The following is a 20,925-nucleotide window of genomic DNA, read 5'->3' as shown; positions in this document are numbered from 1 at the left end:
CTCACTACCAATTAGCTTTCTGGTACAAAATTTGCTTTATCCCAGAATCTCAGACAGAGACTATATAAATGTTAATGCCTGAATGGATTCTGCCAACTTTTTATTATAACTTATAACCTTTGCACTAACATTTAGTAGTACATTTCAAGTGCTGAATCCAAAGAACTGATCTACAAAATGCACTTAAATTAATACTGAATTTTAAACAATCTTTACCTACGAGCTAGTCAGAAAACCAGTGTTGCTAGTGCTGTACTTAAGCAGCTTGAAAAGGCAAAAGTTGAAGGTCAGAAACCCAGCTATTGAGCAAAGCACGCTTTCTGGAATCAAAACACTGAACCTTTAGTGTGGTGTAGATCTCACGATGCGATGCGCAGTTCCTGAGGCAGTGGAAAGGATCCACCCCCTCATGAATGAATTTAACATTCGGCAGTGGACTTCTTTCTTCAGAAGAGCCACTAGCAGCCACCCATCCACACCCTTTAATCACAGTGTGGGGCTTTAGAAAGTCTTTGTATCCTTCCCTGCTGTCCTTTGAGTGTCGGGGGCCAATATGGACCTATGCGTGCAATACAGTTTTTAAGGGTAGGTGGAAGAAAGCGTCTGGCTCATTAAGTTATTTTGTTAAGGACTGTTCAGTACCAAACAGATAAAAAAATAACCAGGAAAGTGATAAATGGAAAGGGAAAGGAAAGTGACCATAATGAAGACCAGAGCTCTTTGACCACTGATTAACGACCATTAAGGGAACTGCTCAGATGCAGTCGTGAGGAGGGTTGCCTGAACTGTGTAACTAATAAGAAGGGGAAACACCATTATCACAAGTGTTGGGGGATATTTCAGGGGACTTCTGTGAAACTCCTGATGGGCTTTTGGAAGAGTGTTGTGGGATTATGGAAAATGTATTATGGGATATTTAGGAAAATGGCCAAAGAAAGGGGAAAGGAAAGATCATGGTGTACCAGGGAGCAGCAAGTACAAGGAAGAGAAGAGAGGGTAGAACAGACCAGTCACACATAGGCAGCCATATACCCATGGGTGGTATAGCCACCATAGGGGGAGTATATATGGGGTTTATTAGGCATATGTAAGGCCTGTGCTGATATTCAAAGGATGCATGAATGTGGGTGTGCTTGCACATTTGGGGGGGCGGGGAGCGGTACAGCATATTTCACTTGTGAATTTCAATCCTTTCTTAGTAAGTGATAAGAAGAAGATGGGAACACAAGCAACAAGGGAGTTTGTCAGCACAAGACACCTCATTTCTGTTGAGATGGAGCATTATAAATGGGATAATGTGATACTACAGACTGCACAGCATAGGGGTGACCTTGTTGACCCCATATGGAAGCTGATAGCAAAGCCCCCCCTCTCTTTCTTGGTCTGTGCAAAGAGAAGACACCAATTTCCATTGCTGAACATCTGGCATCTTTTGGAAGAAAATTCTCAGCAGGCAAATTGCTAAATAAACGTCTCATAAAAGAAAATAGCCTTTCCTACATTGTTTCAATGAAAATATTTATTCTGAAGGAATATTTCTTTAATCTAAAACAAAGCTGTTAAATCTTCCTGCACAAGTTGTCACAATACCAGCACAAATCCTTTATCAACAGTTTTCATTAGCACAAAAAGTCAGTGCAGCAAGAACCCTGTCTATCCATCTGGTATTGAAACAAATACATGTACATATATATTTATTCAAAATATAAACTGACTTTAGTACTCCCCACAGTCTTAATTCTCAGACTGTTGCTTTGAACACTAGCAAGCAGGATGATACAGCCTTCACATAAAAAAGAAATATCACCCCTTTTGTGTACATTTTTCTATTCTTTACCTTGCTGTGTCTGTAGACAATATGAAATGTAAGAGTGAAACTGGGCTCCTGCAGTTGGGGCAGTAACATCATCAGTAGGTTTAAGCTGCTAAATGAAACAATGGAAGATCACCAATTTGTTTGAAAGCCACGTCCTGCTACGGGGGGGTGTCAGGAGGACAACCTCAGCATAAGCCATGTATAGTTATAAAGCACTTTTCATCATCTCATGTAGATCGCAAAGGATTTGTCAACATCAGATAGTCTTCAGCTCAGAATCACAGAGACTGGAAAGAACCTCTGGAGATCACACAGTCCAACACCCCTGCTCAGAGCAGAGCCAGCTAGAGAAGATTGCTCAGGGCTGTGTCCAGGACAATTTTATATATCTCCAAGCATAATGACTCCACAGATTCTCCAGGCAACCTCTGCCATTGTTTGACAACTCTCACAGTAAAAACTTCTTTCTTAAGTTAAAATGGAATGTTCGGTATTTCCAGGCAATTTCCATTACCTCCCAGCCTGTCACTGGATACCACTAAGAGGAGCCTGGCTTGATCTCCTCTAGTCCCCCTAATTCATGTATTTATATGCATTGATAAGATCACTCTGAGCCCTCTCTTCTTCAGGATGAACAGTCCCAGATTTCTCAGCTTCTCCTCAGATGTCAGATGCTTCGAGCCCTTCATCATTCAATACTTCACTGGACTTTTTCCAGCGTGTCCATATTTCTCTTCTACTGGGAAGCCCAAAACTAGACCCAGCACTTCAGAGTGTCTCACTAGTGTGAACAGAAGAGCAGGATTGCCTCCCTTTGACGTGCTGGCATCACTCCTCCTCATGCAGCCCAGGAGACAGTTGACCTTCTTTGCTGTGAGGGCACATTGCTGGGTCACGTTCAACATGGTGTCCACTGAGACCTCCAGGTCATTTTCTGCAAAGCTGCTTTCCTGCTAGGCAGGCCCCAGTGTGTACTGGTGCATGGGGTTGTTCCTCTCCAGGTGCAGGACTTTTTACTTCAATTTGTGTAATTTCATGAGCTTCCATGGCCCATTTCTCCAGCCTAAGTCACTTTGAATGGCAGCACAGCCCATACGATATATCAGTTACTCCTCCCAGTTTCATATTGTCTGCAAAATTGCAAAATCTGTCACACCATTCAGGTCACAAATGAAGATGTAAAGGTTCCAGCCCTGGATCAATGCAATGGAGCACACCACTGGTGAGGGACCTCCAGCTGAACTTTCTGCTGCTGCTGATTACAACCCTCTCAGCCTGGCCATTCTGCCAGTTTTCTGCACACCTCATCGCCCCACTTTCCACTTACTATCCCATACTTCATCAGTCTGTCTGTGTGGACATTACAGAAGACAACATTGAAAGCCTTGCTTAAGTTGAGATAAACAACACCCACTGCTCTCCCCTCATCCACCAAGCCAGCCACCTCATTTTAGAAGGCTGTCAGGCTGTTCAAACATGATTCCCCCTTTGTAAATCTGTACTGACTACTCTCAACCACCTGCTTCTCCTTCATATGTTTGGAAATGGCTTCCAGGAGGATTTGGCCTATACAGAGTTGTGTAAATGGTGGGTTAGCTCAGAATGTAAGTATACACTTTTTAGCCAAACAACATATGCAGGGAACAGCAGGTGGTCTAAGCCCAGCTGTAGGTGAGTTGGTTAGAGGAGTAAATTAGACTATTCATAGAATGTGGTGGTTTGTTTTTTGAGTGCTTAAGACATTTTCGGTTATTCTTAGATAAATGGGGGACAGGACAGAATATCCTTCCAATATTCATTACTGGGAGACTTAGTTAAAAGTACTGAAGCTTTTGAAATGACACAAATACATTCTGATATATTCCGGTTGTTTCTAATGTAACTGAAGCCCTTTTACTATGGGCATAAGATTTGCATATCATGAAAGTTGATCCTAGACTTTGGCTGCTTTAACATCCTCATTGAACACAGCGATGAGGGTAAGTTTGTCAGAGAAGGACTTCTTAGTTCAGGAACTGAAGCAGGAGAGAAAAAAAGGGGAAGAAAAAAAAGAAAAAAGAAAAAAAAAGGTGTAGGTTTTTTTACATGAGGACTTTGTGTTCACACTTCTGTTACTTGTCAGTGATGACCTTATTTTGGTTGCCCAAATGTAGGTGCCCAATGCTATCTGAGATGCCCTGAGCATGCCCAGGTAGATAGATCTGGTAGATGAAGGAACTATAGAAGACCTACACCCTTTCAAAGCAGCAGATGGAGGGCAAGTAGGATACCTGCATCTCAGATGGCACTGGGTACAGACATTTCTGCGATTGAACCCTATGTATAACCTCCATTACCCACAGAGCACACCACAACCACTAATGATTAGATGACATTTTGTCTTCAAAGCAGAAATGTTTTTCTTCCTTCTAGTATCAGAGCCAACAGGAGAGAAAAAGAACAGTCAAGCACATTGTTTTCCTTAGGCTTCCCAAGCTGGCTATCAAACCTGTACAATTTATACCTTTTCTCCACTCCCACTGTTAAATGTTTCAATATGTTTCTATTAAAGCTTTTAAGGGGAAAAAGTTTGGTGCTCATAATTAACAAGATAAATGAGGTGTATCATTCAAATGAAATAAAAAGTAGAAGCTATGGCTGTAGTGGCTCTTTTTGCAGGAATATTGCAGCTCTAATTTTGTCAAATCTGCCTGAAATTCTACTTCTTCCCTCCTTGTTTAGCAGCCAGACAGGGTTTAAGGATTATATCTGAGCCTGGTTTAACACCAGTCCTAAGGAGCTTAAAATCTAATTTGCTAGGATGCGAAAAACTCAGCTGAATAATAAAAATTCATACGTTCATTTCAAAAGATCTGAACTCATTTGCCTCCATACGTTCTTTTGTATTTGTAAATTTACATGGGAACATAGCATTTAATGGCTTATGTAGATAAATTACTTGTGTGGTCAGCAAGTCCATGAAGACTATTAAAAATAAATTCAGTAAAGGTATGAATAAAATGCATGATATAAGTGGTAGGTATTAATATAAAACAGTTGGTTGCTCACTCAAGTGTTTCTGTTACTAAAACAAGCACAGAGAATATATTTCTTACAGCTCAACAATAGAATGGAAATTAAGCTTGTGGCGTATTAGAGATACATATCACTGATAGATTTTGGAAAGCAGAAGATACTGAGACAGTCTCATTTTAGAAAATTCTTGGATGTGCTGAAAGATGAAAATGACAGTACTCAAAAATGTTTTTTAAATGGATCTTAGGTTCTCATTACTGAAGGCTATACAACTCATCTGATCATTTTTCTGGGAAGAGTTATTCTTTGATAGTAAATAGTTCAGCAAAGCAATTTCTTTGCAGTTTCTGTTTTTCCAAATTCCTCCTTTCCAGCATGTTTAGAAGTACCATTGTCTGTCATGCTCTGGGGACCATCAGATCCTATGCCAAGGGAAACACCACGGTAGGAGGAGTAGGGAGAGCTGCAACCTGCGTTCACCTTTGGCAGCAAGGTTGTCATGATACAGCACAGCACATCAGCACCTCTCTCCTTCCCTGCTCAAGGAGGGATGGTGGTCCAGAAGGCCCAGCACCAGGAACTGCAGATCGGGAAAGATGATGCAGCATGGTGGAGGTGGGGAAGCACAACGTAAAGGGCAAGCACCAAAGAGGAAAGCAGAATCTAAGACAAAGTGGTGAACAAATCAATGTGATGCTGTTTTCTTCCTGTTCTTCCTTCTTATTACCTTCCACACCCTTCTTTTTAACTCTTGCTTCTCAAAAGCAAGAGTGATCAGTAGTCCATTCCCTCGGGCCCTCTAACCTACTGAACAAGGGTTTTCTTAGCCAGATTTTCCATACTTCAAATCTTGATTTCCTTTGTTTGACTTTTCTTTCTTTTCTTCCCCATTGTATTTTTTCTGGAACCCTTAAAAAATTATCAGCCCCACACAGTCTGCTCCAGTTTTATTTTTCAAATACTCCACCAGCGAATCATCTTTTTCATGTCATTCCATTTGTACCAGAAAACAGTACGATGTCATAATAAAGTAAAAATACTCACCTGGAAATTGTGCTGATATTTGTAAAGTAACCCAGCTTTTCCTCACCACTTTGTGTTCCAGAATGTATGCTGCAATATTATTACACATTTTTACCAGTAACGTTAGGAAACATTTTAAACAGTGGGGTCACCAGATGTTAAGCTGACATGGTTGGCTGGAGTGATATATAAACATAGGGTCATATTTTAAAATTTAATTCAAGATAAAAAAGTATTTCTTGCCATTTTCATATCCTAGGAGACTTTCTATTTGTTGTATCACTGTAGTCCAGTTCTGCTCATGAGAAACAGAGGAAAAAGCACTGCCCTGCTGTTTCAGTGGGATAGGGCTAAGTTATAAAGATTGAAATGAGCCCATCTCTGTTGGTAACAATTGGGCAATTTTAGCATGGTTAAGCTCCTAAACTCCTGGTGATCTCCTTTCCTTCAGGCTAGAGCTACTGAGGGCTTTTTGGATCAGCATGGGTCTTCTCTTCCTGAACAGGAAGAAACGTGAGCAAAATTCCCTCTGAAGTGACAAGAAGTGCTCCCTAATGGGTCACTTAATTTCCTTGGGGACCTTCTTCCCCTCACCAATCACAGAGATGTTTAGAGAAGCTATTTTATCCTTCTGAACCAGAAAAAAGAAACACCTCTTGCAGCCACTGTACTGTCTGCTCAGGAAGACAAGAGCTGGGAAGGAAAGGCTGTTTCCTAAAGGTCGATTCCAAACATTCACAAGTACCTGGTGGTCTGTTCATTAACACTCTCAGATCCAGAGAAACTGTCTTCTGCTTCATCTAGTCAGCCAAGACACTAGTACACGTGCCAAGAGACATCTTGCATTCTGCAGATTGTATAACGCAATCATATGGCTACTAGCAGTTGAAATACAACCAAATTCACTGTTTTATATGGCAAAATTATACAGACATTTTGAAAACTGACTGAATTCTCCCCTTTCTCTATAGAGTGTATATACCAGGCCAGGCTTACAAACTTGCTGCTTACAAACACTCAATGCCTATCTCTCATCTCTCACTGGACAGCATGTGTCTGCCACAGAGGCAAACACCTGCTGCTCTGGCTGAAGACTATTAGATGGCTCATGAAATAAACGCCTCTAGAAGCTTAAAAAGCTAGCTACCCAGCTTTTGTCACTATTTAAACCTCTTTGACCCAAGCACGACAGCATATCGGTCTATAGCCAGACATACCTTTAAAAAACAACCTGTGGCATCAGCCTGTCCATCAGCAGAGCTTTTCCTCACCACTCTGGGAAGAAGCTGGTATCACAGCCAAAGCTGTCACAGGTGTCCATCACTAGCTTTTAACTCTGAAAGCCTCCTGACCAGCCCTTACCTCCTCTCAGGTGCTGCTGAAAAGTTGAATTTAAGAAGCACAGAAGAGCTTTGCAAAGGAATTAATCTGCATGGTTGTTGGCTTAAGAAACTTTTTCAGCTGGATCCAGCCAAACAGTCAATTCTTTCAAAGACTTGTTTTTACTTCTAGCCATCTTGTTTTCCAAGAACTGTGATACACGATACCTGTGTCTCTCCTTTGCAAGCATTTGTTTAATGTTCATGCTCCCCTCTCTAAACAGCAGCCCTGGAGATCACTCCAGCATTTTTCTTTTTCATGAATCAGTGAACTGGACGCTTGACCAGGTGCAAGCTGTATTAGTCCCCATAGTAATGAACTACCTCACCACTCACAGAGGCTCATACACGTTGTCCACCCACTACCAATCCAGATTTAAGAAGTGATTGGTTGGAAGAAATCAGGACTTGTATTTACAAGTAGGTACAACAGCTGAATAATCCCAGTGCGTATTAAATTTTCAGTCCATCTTTCCGAAGATCCAGCTACTCATTACAGCACAGTATGTGAGAGTTTTCTCACATATACAGAAAGTAATGGCTAACACTGGAGGAAAATAACACCACCCCTTTGCTGATTTTGGCTGCGTGGAGTTAATGTTCTTCACAGTAGCTAGTATGGGGCTATGTTTTGCATTTGTGCTGGACACAGTGTTTGATAATTCAGGAATGTTTTTGTTTCCGCTGAGCAGGGCTTACACAGTGTCAAGGATTTTTTCTGCTCCTCAGACTGCCCTGGCAGCAAGCGGGCTGGGGGTGCACAACAAACCAGGAGGGGACACAGCTGGGACAGCTGACCCCAAGTGACCAAGGGGATATTCCATGCCATATGACATCATGCTCAGCACATAAACTAAGGGGAAAGTTGGCTGGGGGCTGCTGCTCAGAGACTGGCTGGCTATTGGTATGCTGGTGGTGAGCAATGTTTTTTTTTTCACTTGCATCACTTGCTTGTCTTGTGTTTTATTTCTCTAACTTTTTTTTTTTGGTTATTTTCTTTTTCATGACAATTTTATTTTTTACTCTTCTTGTTATTATTATTATTATATTCAAATTATTGAACTTCTTAACTCATGAGTTTTCTCACTTTTATCCTTCCAATTCTCCTTCTCTCCATCCTCTTGGGGAAGGAGTGAACGAGTGGCTGTGTAGTGTTTAGTTGCCAATTGCGGTTAAACCACAACCACCTCAACACAAACAAAAAAATGTAAGGGGACAGGAAGAGGTATCTGACTTGAGTTCACTATGTACAAAAATTGCTATGGTATTGTAAATGTTGTTTTTATTCAGTCAGAGAAAAGACAGTATTTTCATCAGTTTGCTGATCATTAGTTTATTACTTTTGTGCTTAACCTCAAAATTTCTTTTCCAAAATGCTTTGCGGGCAAAACAAAGGCTAGTAGGAAATGATAGGATAGTTAAAAGAAATGTCTTTCCATAGGACATACTGCTTATTGTTGTTATGTTTTCCTGATATGGCAAGGCACCAAATCTCGAGAAAAGAGTTTTAATTAAGTGGGAGAGAGTACTTTTTGCCAGCTAGAGACCAACCTGACAGAAAGGTTTGTCAGCTTGACTGGGGCCATGTTTCCAGTGCAGGCAGATCCTTTTAAGCCAATGCAGTTTCCTTAGTAAGTAATTGAAACACGCTTGGGGGCAAGGCTGAGAGCAAATGTCACGAAAAAGATTTTCTGGGAAGAGTCAAGCAGCCCTACTTCTGATCAGTAATTCAGACAGAGTTTATTACACAAACAGAAACATAATCATTGTACTGCTGAATTGAATGATGTGTCGGTGCAGAACTTGACTCCTGATTCAGCAGCCGAGGCTCTGGTAGGCAGTGTACAAGCTCACAGGTACATCCAGTCCCTGCTACAGCGTGCCTCCTTTTCTTACCTCTGCAGATAGCTTTACTGATCGTACCAGTTTCAATGTATTACTATATTTTACTTTTAAATTAAAATCACATACTATAGTGTTGGTATGGCTGTTTTAATATACCATGGAAAGTGGAAATTTTCTTGAATGCCTTTCACTCGATTACTGCCGAATAGCCAGTCACCCTTCCCTCTTTGCCTGCAATGACTGGGAAGCTGTAGCCGTATGATGATGATCAGCTTCTCCCCACGTTATGTATGAGCACACAGGTGCAGCAGCAGCCCTCCAGCAGTGCTTACAGCCTAGCAAGCAGTTACACACTTTAAAAACAATGTTGTGACATTATAGGCAGACACACCAAAAGGTTAATTGCTCACTGGCCAGTGCAATTTTGCACGTAAGTGTTAGGCAAACATCCACACTCAAGTAATACTATCTCATAACAAGAAGGTGAATAGGAATAGTTTCATCTGTTGCAATGAAGGCTGGAATAGTTACAGCAATGGTGCATCAACACCTGCATTTTAACTGTGGTATACTTGTGACATTAAATAACTACGAACTTGTAAGTGATATCATGGATGTTAGCATTAGGAAAAGTATTCACAACAGTGTAACTCTATTGTGATGTGATAAAACAGATTATTTTTTCTTAAATGGAAGAAATATAGCTATAGAAGGCTGTCCTGATAAATTATTCTATTTGAGGGCTCACTATATACTCCAAATAACTTACTGTAAACCACCAGTCTTCAGATTTTGAGCGTGCTTTCTTTGAATTGTCTGAAACACGTAAAAGCAAAAGTAGCATAAGGTTTAAGCTACAATTTACAACAAAATCAACTTCCTTTAACTGTGCACTGAGTGTCTAAAACTGGTTCAAGTATGACGAACATTTCTTTCAATCCATCTTAAATTTTATTCATATTATACTGGGGAAGAAGAAAAGTAGAATGTAATTTGTTTTGTAGCATAAACTTTATGGATGCTAGAATTGAACAGTGTGAGGACAGAACTGAGTGGAATTTGAGGAATATAATCAGATATTCTCTGCTAGCTCTATCTATCCTCTGCCATAACAGAAACAGTATCCCTTTTTTGTAAACAAATCAGTTCTGAAAAAAAAATAAAAACACGTTATAGTTTGTTTGTGATATGCTCATAGAAATCTTCACTGAGTTTTCATTGTGATATATGTGTTCATATCCACTTTTTTGGTTGGTTAATGGAAACAGCCATCGTTACCATACTACAGAAGTTAAAGCAGGGCCTCATATAATAAATAAAGTGTAATGGGTAGTGGACAACATTAGCACAGAAACCCCTTTGTCTCAGCAGTCAGGCACTCCTTTGGAAAAGCCCAAATCATAGATTCTGATTTAATCATAGAATCACAGAAATGTTTAGGTTGGAAAAAACCTTTAAGATCATCAAGTTCAACTGCTAACCTAGCACTGACAAGGCCATCACTAAACCACGTCACTAAGCACCACATCCACATGTCTTTTAAATACCTCCAGGGATGGTGACTCAACCACCTCCTTGGGCAGCCTGTCCCAATGCTTGACCACCCTTGCTGGGCAGAAATTTTTCCTAATATCCAACCTAAACCTCCCCTGGCATAACTTGAGGCCATTTTCTCTTGTCCTGTCACTTGTTATCTGGCAGAAGAGACCAACCCCCACCTGCCCACAGCCTCCTCTCAGGCAGCTGTAGAGAGCAATAAGGTCCCCCCTGAGGCTCCTCCTCTCCAGGCTAAACACCCCCAGTTCCCTCAGCTGCTGCTCATCAGACTTGTGCTCCAGACCCTTCCCCAGCTCCGTTGCCCTTCTCTGGACACGCTCCAGCACCTCAATGTCTGTCTGGCAGTGAGGGGCCCAAACCTGAACCCAGGGTTCGAGGTGGGGCCCCACCAGTGCCCACTACAGGAGGACAGTCACTGCCCTGGTCCTGCTGGCCACACTGTTGCTGATACAAGCCAGGATGCTGTTGCCCTCCTGGCCACCTGGGCACACCGATGGCTCATGTTCAGCCGGCTGTTGACCAGCACCCCCAGGTCCTTTCCCACCAGGCAGCTTTCCAGCCGCTCTTCCCCAAGCCCGTAGCGCTGTGTGGGGTTGTGGTCACCCAGGTGCAGGACCTGGCACTTCTCCTTGTTGAACCTCATGCAACTGGCCTTGGCCCATTGATCCAGCCTGTCCAGACCCCCCTGCAGAGCCTTCCTGCCCTCAAGCAGATCAACACTCACCACCAACTTAATGTCATCTGCAAACTCACTGAGGGTGCACTCGATTCCCTTGCCCAGATCATCAATGAAGACATCAGACAGGACTGGCCCCAGTGCTGAGCCCTGAGGAACACCGCTTGTGACCAGCCGCCAGCTGGAGGTAACTCCGTTCACCACCACTCTTTGGGCTCGGCCATCCAGCCACTTTTTACCCAGTGAAGGACACACCTGTGCAAGCCATGTGCAGCCAGTTTCTGCAGGAGAATGCTGTGGGAGACAGTGTCAAAGGCTTTACTAAATACTAGGTAGACAACATCTGCAGCCTTTCAGTCATCCACTAAGAAAGTCACCTTGTCATGGAAGGTGATGAGGTTAGTCAAGCAGGACCTAACTTTCACAAACCCATGCTGGCTGGGCCTGATCTTCCAGCGGTCCTGTCCATGCCACATGATGGCATTCAAGATGTTCTGCTCCATAACCTTCCCCAGCACCGAGGCCAGCTTGATGGGCCTGTAGCTCCCCATATTCTCTTTCTGGCCCTTCTTGTTGTAGTGGGTTTCCATGACAATGGTTTGGTAGAGGTGGGGGTTGCAGAGGTGTCTTCTGTGAGGAGATGCCAGAAGCTTCCCACATGTCCAATAGAACCAATGCCAGCCGGCTCCAAGACAGACCTGCCACTGGCCAAGGCCAAGTTCATCAGCAATGGTGGCAGCACCTCTGGAATAACATATTAAGAAGAGGGGAGGAAAAAGTCCACGTCGAAGAAAACTGCAGCCAAAGAGAGGATGAAGAACATGTGAGAGCAACAACTCTACAGACACCAAGGTCATTGAAGAAGGAGGGGGAGGAGATGCTTCAAGTGCCAGAGCAGATATTCCCCTGCAGCCCGTGGTGAAGACCACGGTGAAGCAGGTTGTCCCCTGCAGCCCATGGAGGTTAAAGGTCGACAGGTATCCACCAGCAGCCCATGGAGGTTAACTGCGGAGCAGATATTTGCCTGCAGCCCATGCAGGACCCCTTGCCAGAGCAGGTGGTTGTGCCCCAAGGAGGCTGTGACCCTGTAGGAAGCCTATGCTGGAACAAGTTTGCTGGCAGGACCTGTGGCTCTTAGAGAGAGGAGTCCAGGCTGGAGCATGTTTACTGGCAGGGCTCGTGACTCCATGGGGGACCCATGCTGGATCAGTTTTATCCTAAAGGACTGCACCCCATGGAAAGGACCCATACTGGAGTGTTGTTTGAAGAGCTGCAGCCCATGGGAAGGACTCATGTTGGAGAAGTTCATGGAGAACTGTCTCCCATGGGAGGAACCCCAGGCTGGAGCAGGGGAAGAGTGTGAGGAGGAAGGAGCAGCAGACACATGTGATGAGCTGACTGCAACCCCAGTTCCCTCTTTCCCCACACCTCTTTGAGGGCAGAGGTAGATACTTGGGAATTAAATTAAGCCAGGGAAGAACAGAGGGGTGGAGGGAGGTTGTTTTCATCATTTGAATGGTAATGCATTAATTTTCCCCAAGTTAAGTCTGTTTTGCCCGTGACAGTAATTGCTGAGTGATCTTCCTGTCCTTCCCTCGACCCATGAGTCTTTCATTATATTTTCTCTCCCCTGCCTGGTTGAGGAGGAGAGTGGCTTTGGTGGGCACCTGCACCCAGCCAGGGTCAAACCACCACACAGATGGGTATCACGTTTGCTGACTTCCAGTCAGCTGGGACCTCCTCAGTTAGCCAGGGCTGCTGGTCAATGATCGAAGGTGTCTCAGTGAGCACTTCTGCCAGGTTCCTCAGTGCCCTTGGGTGGATCCCACCTGGCCCCATAGACTTGTGTGTGTCCGAGTGGTGTCACTGGCAGGTCGCTGATCATTTCTGCTTGGACTATGGGGGCTTCATTCTGCTCCCCATCCCTGTCTTCCAGCTCAGGGGGCTGGGTACCCCGAGAACAACTGGTCTTACTATTAAAGACTGAGGCAAAGAAGGCATTAAGAACCTCAGCCTTTCCTCCTCCTTTGGCGCTATGTTTCCCCCTGCATCCGATAAAGGATGGAGATTCTCCTTAGCCCTCCTTTTGTTGCTAACAGATTTATAGAAGCATTTTTAATTGTCTTTTATGGCAGTAGCCAGGTTAAGTTCTAGTGGGGCTTTGGCCCTTCTGATTTTCTCCCTACATAACCTCACAACGTCCTTGTAGTCCTCCTGAGTTGCCTGTCCCTACTTCCAAAGTTCATACACTCTCCTGTTTTTTTCCCTGAGTTCCAGCCAAAGCTCTCTCTTCAGCCAGGCCGGTCTTCTTCCCACTGCCTCACCTTTCAGCACATGAGGACACCCTGCTCCTGTGCCTTTCAGATTTCCTTCTTAAAGAATTCCCAGACTTCCTGGGCTCCTTTGCCCTTCAAGGCTGTGTCCCAAGGGGTTCTGTCAACCAGGCTCCTAAACAGGCCAAAGTCTGTCCTTTGGAAGCCCAAAGTAGCAGTTCTGCTGACTCCCCTCCTTGCTTCTCCAAGAATCAAAAACCCTATTATTTTCTGATTGCTATGCCCAAGGCACCCTCAGCCATCACATCACCCACAAGTCCTTCTCTGTTTACAAGCAGCAGGTGCAGCCGGGCACCTTCCCTAGCTGGCTCCCTCACCAGCTCTGTCAGGAAGTTATCTTCCACACACTCCAGGAACCTCCTAGGCTGTTTCTTCTGTGCTGCATTGTGTTTCCAGCAGACATCTGGTAAGTTTAAGTCCCCCATGAGAACAAGGGCTAGTGATTGTGAGACTTCTCCCAGATGCTTATAGAATATTTCATCTGACTCTTCATCCTGGTTGAGTGGTCTATAACAGACTCCCACCATATCTGCCCTGTTGGCCTTCCCCCTGATTCTCACCCATAAACACTCAACCCTATCATCACCACCACAAAGCTCTAGACAACCAAAACGCTCCCTACCACACAGGGCTTCCCCACCGCCTCTCCTCCCTTGCCCATCCCTTCTGAAGAGTTTACAGCCCTCCATGGCAGCACTCCAGCTGTGAGAGTCATCCCACCATGTTTCCATAATGGCAACTCTGTCATCATTTTCCTGCTGCCCAATGGCTTCCAGCTCCTCCTTTTTGTTACTCATGCTGCGTGTATTGGTGTAGATGCACTTGCTGGGTCATTGATCCCACCACCTTTTTGGTGTGAGAAACCCCAATTCCTACATGACCATTCTCAGACACTTCTGTGGTTTCTAATGCATCAACAACCCTTGTGTCTTTGCTGCTGCATGGATCTCCATTCCCAGAAGCTGGATACAACAGTGCTGAGACCTGAATTCTCATTCATCAAATGGCAAGAGCTTGTGGCTACACAGACTCAAGTGGAAGTTTGCAATCTATGGAGATTTTACCTGCTGAGATCCTAACGCTGGGGTGTTGGGTAATTAATAACAAGTTCTGACAGCTGAGATGAATTTATTTGGATCCATGTTGGTTTTTTATTGGAAGCACTGGTTGGAGTCTAGGAAAACATGATGAATTTGTTGGGTCATGTCAAATGAAGTTGTCTACTAATGCTAACAGCAAATAAATGAGGTGCCATTTGAAAACCAAATGGTTAAATTTTGTTAGGTTTAGAGAGATTAGAAAACTAATCATTATCTGGAATGTATTAGAGGGAATCATAAGCAACCTGACTGTATGAACAATGAAGAGAATTTAGATTTTTCCAGAAATCTAGGAGAGCTACACAAGCCCCAAATGGAAGCAAATTTTTATGTACTGGAGGAATCTGAGTGTGCTGAAATTGAAGTAATTTATGATATATACTCAAAGAAGAAACAAAGTATAGTTTTACAAGGTACAGAAGAAACAAAGTATAGTTTTACAAGGTACAGAATATTCTACCAAGATGAGAGATACTAAATATTAAAGAGAGAAAAACATTTTTTTTGGCATTTTAATAATAATTTCAGTGTGTTATTTACCCCACAGATATCTCCAGCAGAGCATGGAAAATAAGAAATTTGAGCTGGAACTCGGACTGCACAGAACCCTTCTTGACATCTCTACAGTGCAAAAGCTTTTCTTTAGTAAATGGGTTCACATTAAGAAGGCATATGTATCATGACTAAGTAATGTTTCAGTAATGGAAGTAGAGTAAGCAGCAAGTAGATTTAATGGAATGAAATTAATCGATGGAAAATTTGGTCTGGTTACAAGAGAAAATTCCTCCTGGGAGACTAATTTATAACTGTCACTCAATAGTACTAATTTCATCTTTTTGTCTCTCCAAAATAGCTGTAATAGACATGTTTTCTGAGGAACAAACCAAATTGGTTAAATCACTAGCAAATCTATCCCACTGAACTATGTAGGACTGTTGGAATATTACCTGGATGCTCTAGATTTTTTCAGCCTGTTGTATATAATTGAACAAAACAAGCCTAAAATTTCACTGAAGTTATCAGTAAACTTGGTTGTTTTACTGTGAAATATATATAACTGTAAGCTTTAAACAAGTGCTGCTGATGAACATTGAGCTTTAAGCGCAAAAAACCAAAACTGGCCTTTGTGTTGATTCATGAATCATTTTTTTCTTCCAAAAGATGTTAAATAGCCTTCAGTAAAATTGGGTAAAAGAGCAGAAAATGTTTAAAATCAAAGAAGGCTTAAATACATTAAAATCAAAATAAAAGGATAGCTGAGAGAAATTATTAGTCCAAATTACTCAGCTTTTGTGGCATAATAATATATTTCAATGTAGCATCTAATTTATATGCTGCAGTATGCACTCCTGATGTCAAAACAGAAAAAAATAAGCTTGCAAATATTCATACAACTGCCTTCCAGCAGGGAAAATGCAATTACACATGGTTCTGCAGCCTCTGGCTATAAGGAATTGTAGCAGTGATTAGATTTTAAATTCACCCAACTTTGCCTAAGAAGCATAAAGATCTCCCTTTTTACAGTGATGTGTGTCCACATCTCAGCTAAAATTCAGCCCAAAGAAAACCACAGAACGCTATTGTGAGAAAGAAGTGGAGGTTCTGACCACTCAAAACAGGACATGTAACATTGTAAAACAAAATCTTTTAAAAAGGTATGACAAATTAATTGAAAGTATAATGTCCTTGGGTAAAATGCAATGTGCTTCATAACTGCAACTGAAATGTCCGTGCTGCATTCTACCTGCTCTATCTCTGACTCAACTTACACCTTTCCAATAGCTAGACAAAGCATTAATACAGGAAGGGCCTGGGAGAACTTTGAAAGTATTATTTTCTTTTATTATTTGAAGTAGTAAATTTTTAATTAATTTAGTTACCCACAGAGGAAGCAAAGATTCAGTTTGGGGTTGGTTGGTTTGGGTTTTTTTATGGACAAAGAACTATTCTTGGTCTGCCATGAAGTACATGTATTACTATTTCAGGCATATTGCAAGGTCTTCCTTTCTCTTGGGCATTAAAGGAGGCAGAAGTTTTCTTAAGGGAGGAGGCTGGGGCTGAAGACAGAGTCTTGTAGTGAAAGGTTTAGGCTGCATTTTTATCAAGACATCATGTTGGTATGCAAATATATAAAAATATATACATGCCTACTGATATGGACTAAGGGTAAGAAGTTTCAGGAGCAGACCTACAGGACAAATTAACTGGCACTTCAGTGAAAGAATACTACCCCTCCATAGGTCAGCTGAGACATCACGGGGGGTTCTATGGCTGATAAAAAAGACCAAGAGAACAGTAGCTTTAGTCTAAATTGCTGTGGAGCCATTGCACACATTTTAGCTGTAACAAAACTCTGAGATATTTTAGAGAAACAGCTTTTGACAAATGGCTCATTAGGACAGGGCTTTTTGTCCTCCCTGTTCCAGAATGTCAAGCAGAGGAATTAATTAGCAGAAAGCCTTTCAGTTAGATGACTATTTTTCCAGGAGAAACTGTGGGAAAAGTTAGGTCTCTATTGTCAGTGGACCACGGAGTCTTTCTTGTGTATGCTTCAGAAGGAGGCTTTAACTCTCATGAAGTGTGAAGATTTATGCTAAATAATTTGAAGAAAAGGTCAAGTCCATGCTAATAACTGAATTGAACTGGTGCCTCTGTGTAAAGGTCACTGGAAGGAACCATGATTATACACAGTTCTAATGTCGGGACTATCAGCTTCATGGTGGCTTTGCCTCTCCGGCAGTGTTTCTGTGAAAGTTGCATTTTGCTGAGCTGCAAGAGTCTGAGTTTTGCAAATTGAAAAGCAGAATAACTGAGGAACACCTCTGCTGGGAAATCATATTGGAAGATTGTTTTATATAGTCATGTCATCAACACAATATTTATTCCACTACATTCATAAAAATCCCTGTCTTTAAAACATGCAATACACTGTGTCCTCTGCAGGTATTCTCCTGGGTCAGCACGTTCAGGAACCTGCAGTATTCTATACCATCTAAATTTTAACTAGATCAATATAAGCTTTCTTGTCATGGAACACTAGGGGGAAAGGGAGGGAGACAACTACTGTTGTATGAAAAAAGCAATTTCCTTTGCCAGTAATCTTTTGAACTCCCATTCCTATTATTTGTGATGCTTGTGTTTGAATAAGGTCTTTATCTTTCTCAGTGCAGCTCTTACATAGATGGAATTACTTATTTTCCTATAAAAATGTGTATTTCCACCAACAGTATCTATAATTCAGTCTGATTTCCTTTGCTGGGTTAGTTTTCTTAAAAACCCAGGAAACCAGGTGCTCCTTCAAGTGTAAAAAGGCAGAAGAAAATATTTTGAAAAAATTGCTGGTCCCTTTGACGGAGTAGCAAAATGTTAGTCAACTTTCAACTATGAGTAAATGAACCCCAGAAAGACTTGTTGGGAGAGGATTCCGCACAGTAAGTCCATGGGCTTCTCCTGGCTTGGGCTGAATGCAAATAACCATGACTAGTTAACCATATCTGCAAGGACATGCAAATAGATGGGAATATGCATGGACAGAAGGATTCCCAGGCTTCGGAGAGGCAAGCAGGACTAGGATAACCAGGCACTGCTAAGTTGTTGGTGTCATTCAGTGTAGTTGACCCTCCCTGTGTGTCTGGCTTTAGAGGCACTGCACTACGGGTCGTTTGTCTCTCATCCATGTACCTTTCTTTTGCCAACCACTCACTGGGGCGTGGAACAAGCAGTCTTAATGGCTAGAGAGCCATAGTTCTGTGCCAGGCACTGTTCTGGGACACCTGCTTTTGACAAGACACATCTCCCCTTTGCCTTCAACCATACCCTAAAAACCACCTCGTCCTTTCTTTTCTGTAGGTTATGAAGAAAAGAGCGTCAAAATATCACCCCTAGCCTTCACCTCCATGCCCTAGAAAAATAGAGGATAGGAAGACAAAGGGCTTAATTGCTTATTCTCTTTTAAGGCAGAATGAAAATCCTGAAGAGAGGAGTGAACTGTGTACAGGGAGCAGGACAATAAAGCTGGGAGAACTCAGTTGTTCAATGCTAATCTTAATACAGCTGTGAAGACGGAGAGCAGAGAATACAGGAAAAGGCAGAGGAGGAGAAAACAAGAGAGATTAGGAAGAAGGAGAAAAGGGCCATATATAAGACCAAGATTTAAATAAAAAATAATTTTTAAAAAGGTATTTATGTAAGGAAAAAGGAAGCACACCAAAAAATAAGACAAATTTATCTCACTAAAAAAACCAAACCCAAAACACATTGAGAAATGGAATGAAGGATCTACTTCAAATATACCACGGAAAGAATGCAAAGCTGAGCAGGGCAAGAAAAACACTTCAATACAACAAAGTGCATACCATAAAAATAAAAATATTGAAGTGTTCTGCATCTGCCATGCCACACAGGTGATGGGCTAAGCAGTCCACACATTTCCAGGTATTTCAGTGCTGGTATTTGACTCATTCACTGTGCAAATTTTACTTGGAAAGTACCACTGTATTAAACATTTACAGAGAAAAACCAACCCTTCCCTGCAGAGAGCAAGTCAGGTAGTACGCCCAAACCTATCTGAGGTCTGTCTGTTTTCTTCAGAGTGAGAGGATGTTGACTGAGCTAAATTCAGTTTAGGGATAACTAGTGGTCTCCCAGATGTTTGCACTCACTTATGTAGTAACTGCTGGCAAGCCTCTGGCTTCAGAAAATACACTTAAACAAAACATGCAAGCTCTAAGGACTTTTGAGTTTTTAAACTGTATTTCCCAAGCTTATCATCTGACTGTTACTCAAATGAAGAGCATACTGATCTCTGAAGACATGACATTCAAATGTTAGGGCAGTGCAAAGCAGTATTAAGAAAAGCTGAAAAACATGTTCTTAAAATGTAAAATTGGAAGTTCATAAGGATGCAGATCAGTTGCACAATATTCAGTTTCTTACAAATAATTGTAGTAGACTTGCTAGTATGATGGTAGCTGACCAGTAACATTTTTCATTCTGTAACTTAGCTCCAGTTCCTAGTTTGATAATTGTGTATTAGATGTTCCTGAAACAATTTTATACTTTGACACCAAACAAATCCAACACCCTCTCTTGTGTGCTCTCACCGAATGACAAAAGCAGCATGATCTAGAATATTTGTCAGAGTTTACAAAACAAAACTGAGATGCTTGATTAAACTTAATTTTAACTTCTGGCACAAAGAATAAATCTGGGATTAATCTTATAACTTTTAGTTATAAGTATCTACTTTACATTGCAGTTGAAAAAAAATAATAGTATAATTTACAAATAAGTTGCTGCTTATTTCCCATGAAGGTTTGATACAGTGAATGTTAACCTAGGGCTGCGGTTTGTTTATTCCTCCTCTTTGTTTAGATCTGCAAATACCCACTGATGGAGGTCCAGTGGAACGTCAGAAACAAGGGTGCAGGATAACATTGCCACTAATAAGAGCAGACACTTTGGAGAAAACTTAAAACAAGAGCCAAAAGTAAATAGAAGAAATAGTTAAGCTGCATTAGGATTAGTTAAATCCTAAATTCAGAGGAAAATACTCCTGTTATTCCCCTTGTTTTGAAGGCAATAAATTCTTAACAAGTAAGGGTTTATGGCTCAGTGAAAAAAATTATAATCTTTAACTGCAGTGAATCTAGATAATGAGCATGAGGGTGAGGGCAGGATACCAGTACTCTGCAATCCTCCTCCTGAGCGACAGACAGACTGATTCACTGGCTTAAAGGTGTCAAGAAGGAAGTGATGGATCTAGGCTTATGTGCAATACCTCCTTAATACCTGAAGTGGAGAAGGAAAGTTGCATTTGTCATCACTTTAGGAATTTCCTGCCTTTGTGTGGTAGGGTGTTGCACTATGAGGAAGACCTGCTCCATGCAATGGCAGGTGAAGAAAAAGGTAGAAGCCAGGGAAAGATTAGTCCCTGACTTTATAAAGACAGTGGCATGTGAAGAAAAAATCAGGTAGTTCTTCTTTCAATGTTTCCCATATGGAAAGGAAAGACAGTAAGTAATTATTGTAAATGTGCTTTTAACATCAACCACAAGCCACTGGAGGATTCAAGCGCTCAAATCCTGCCTAATTGTGCGTGGGCTCTGTAATCCCAAAATAGATGGGGTCAAAGTGTTTACTAGGCTGCTCTCTGAAGTCTATTTCCACATTAGATTTTTCT

This window comes from Falco cherrug, chromosome 6, assembly GCF_023634085.1.
Source record: "Falco cherrug isolate bFalChe1 chromosome 6, bFalChe1.pri, whole genome shotgun sequence".
NCBI lineage: Eukaryota > Metazoa > Chordata > Aves > Falconiformes > Falconidae > Falco > Falco cherrug.
The sequence above is the reverse complement of the archived record's forward strand: the minus strand, read 5'-3'. Positions refer to the sequence as shown.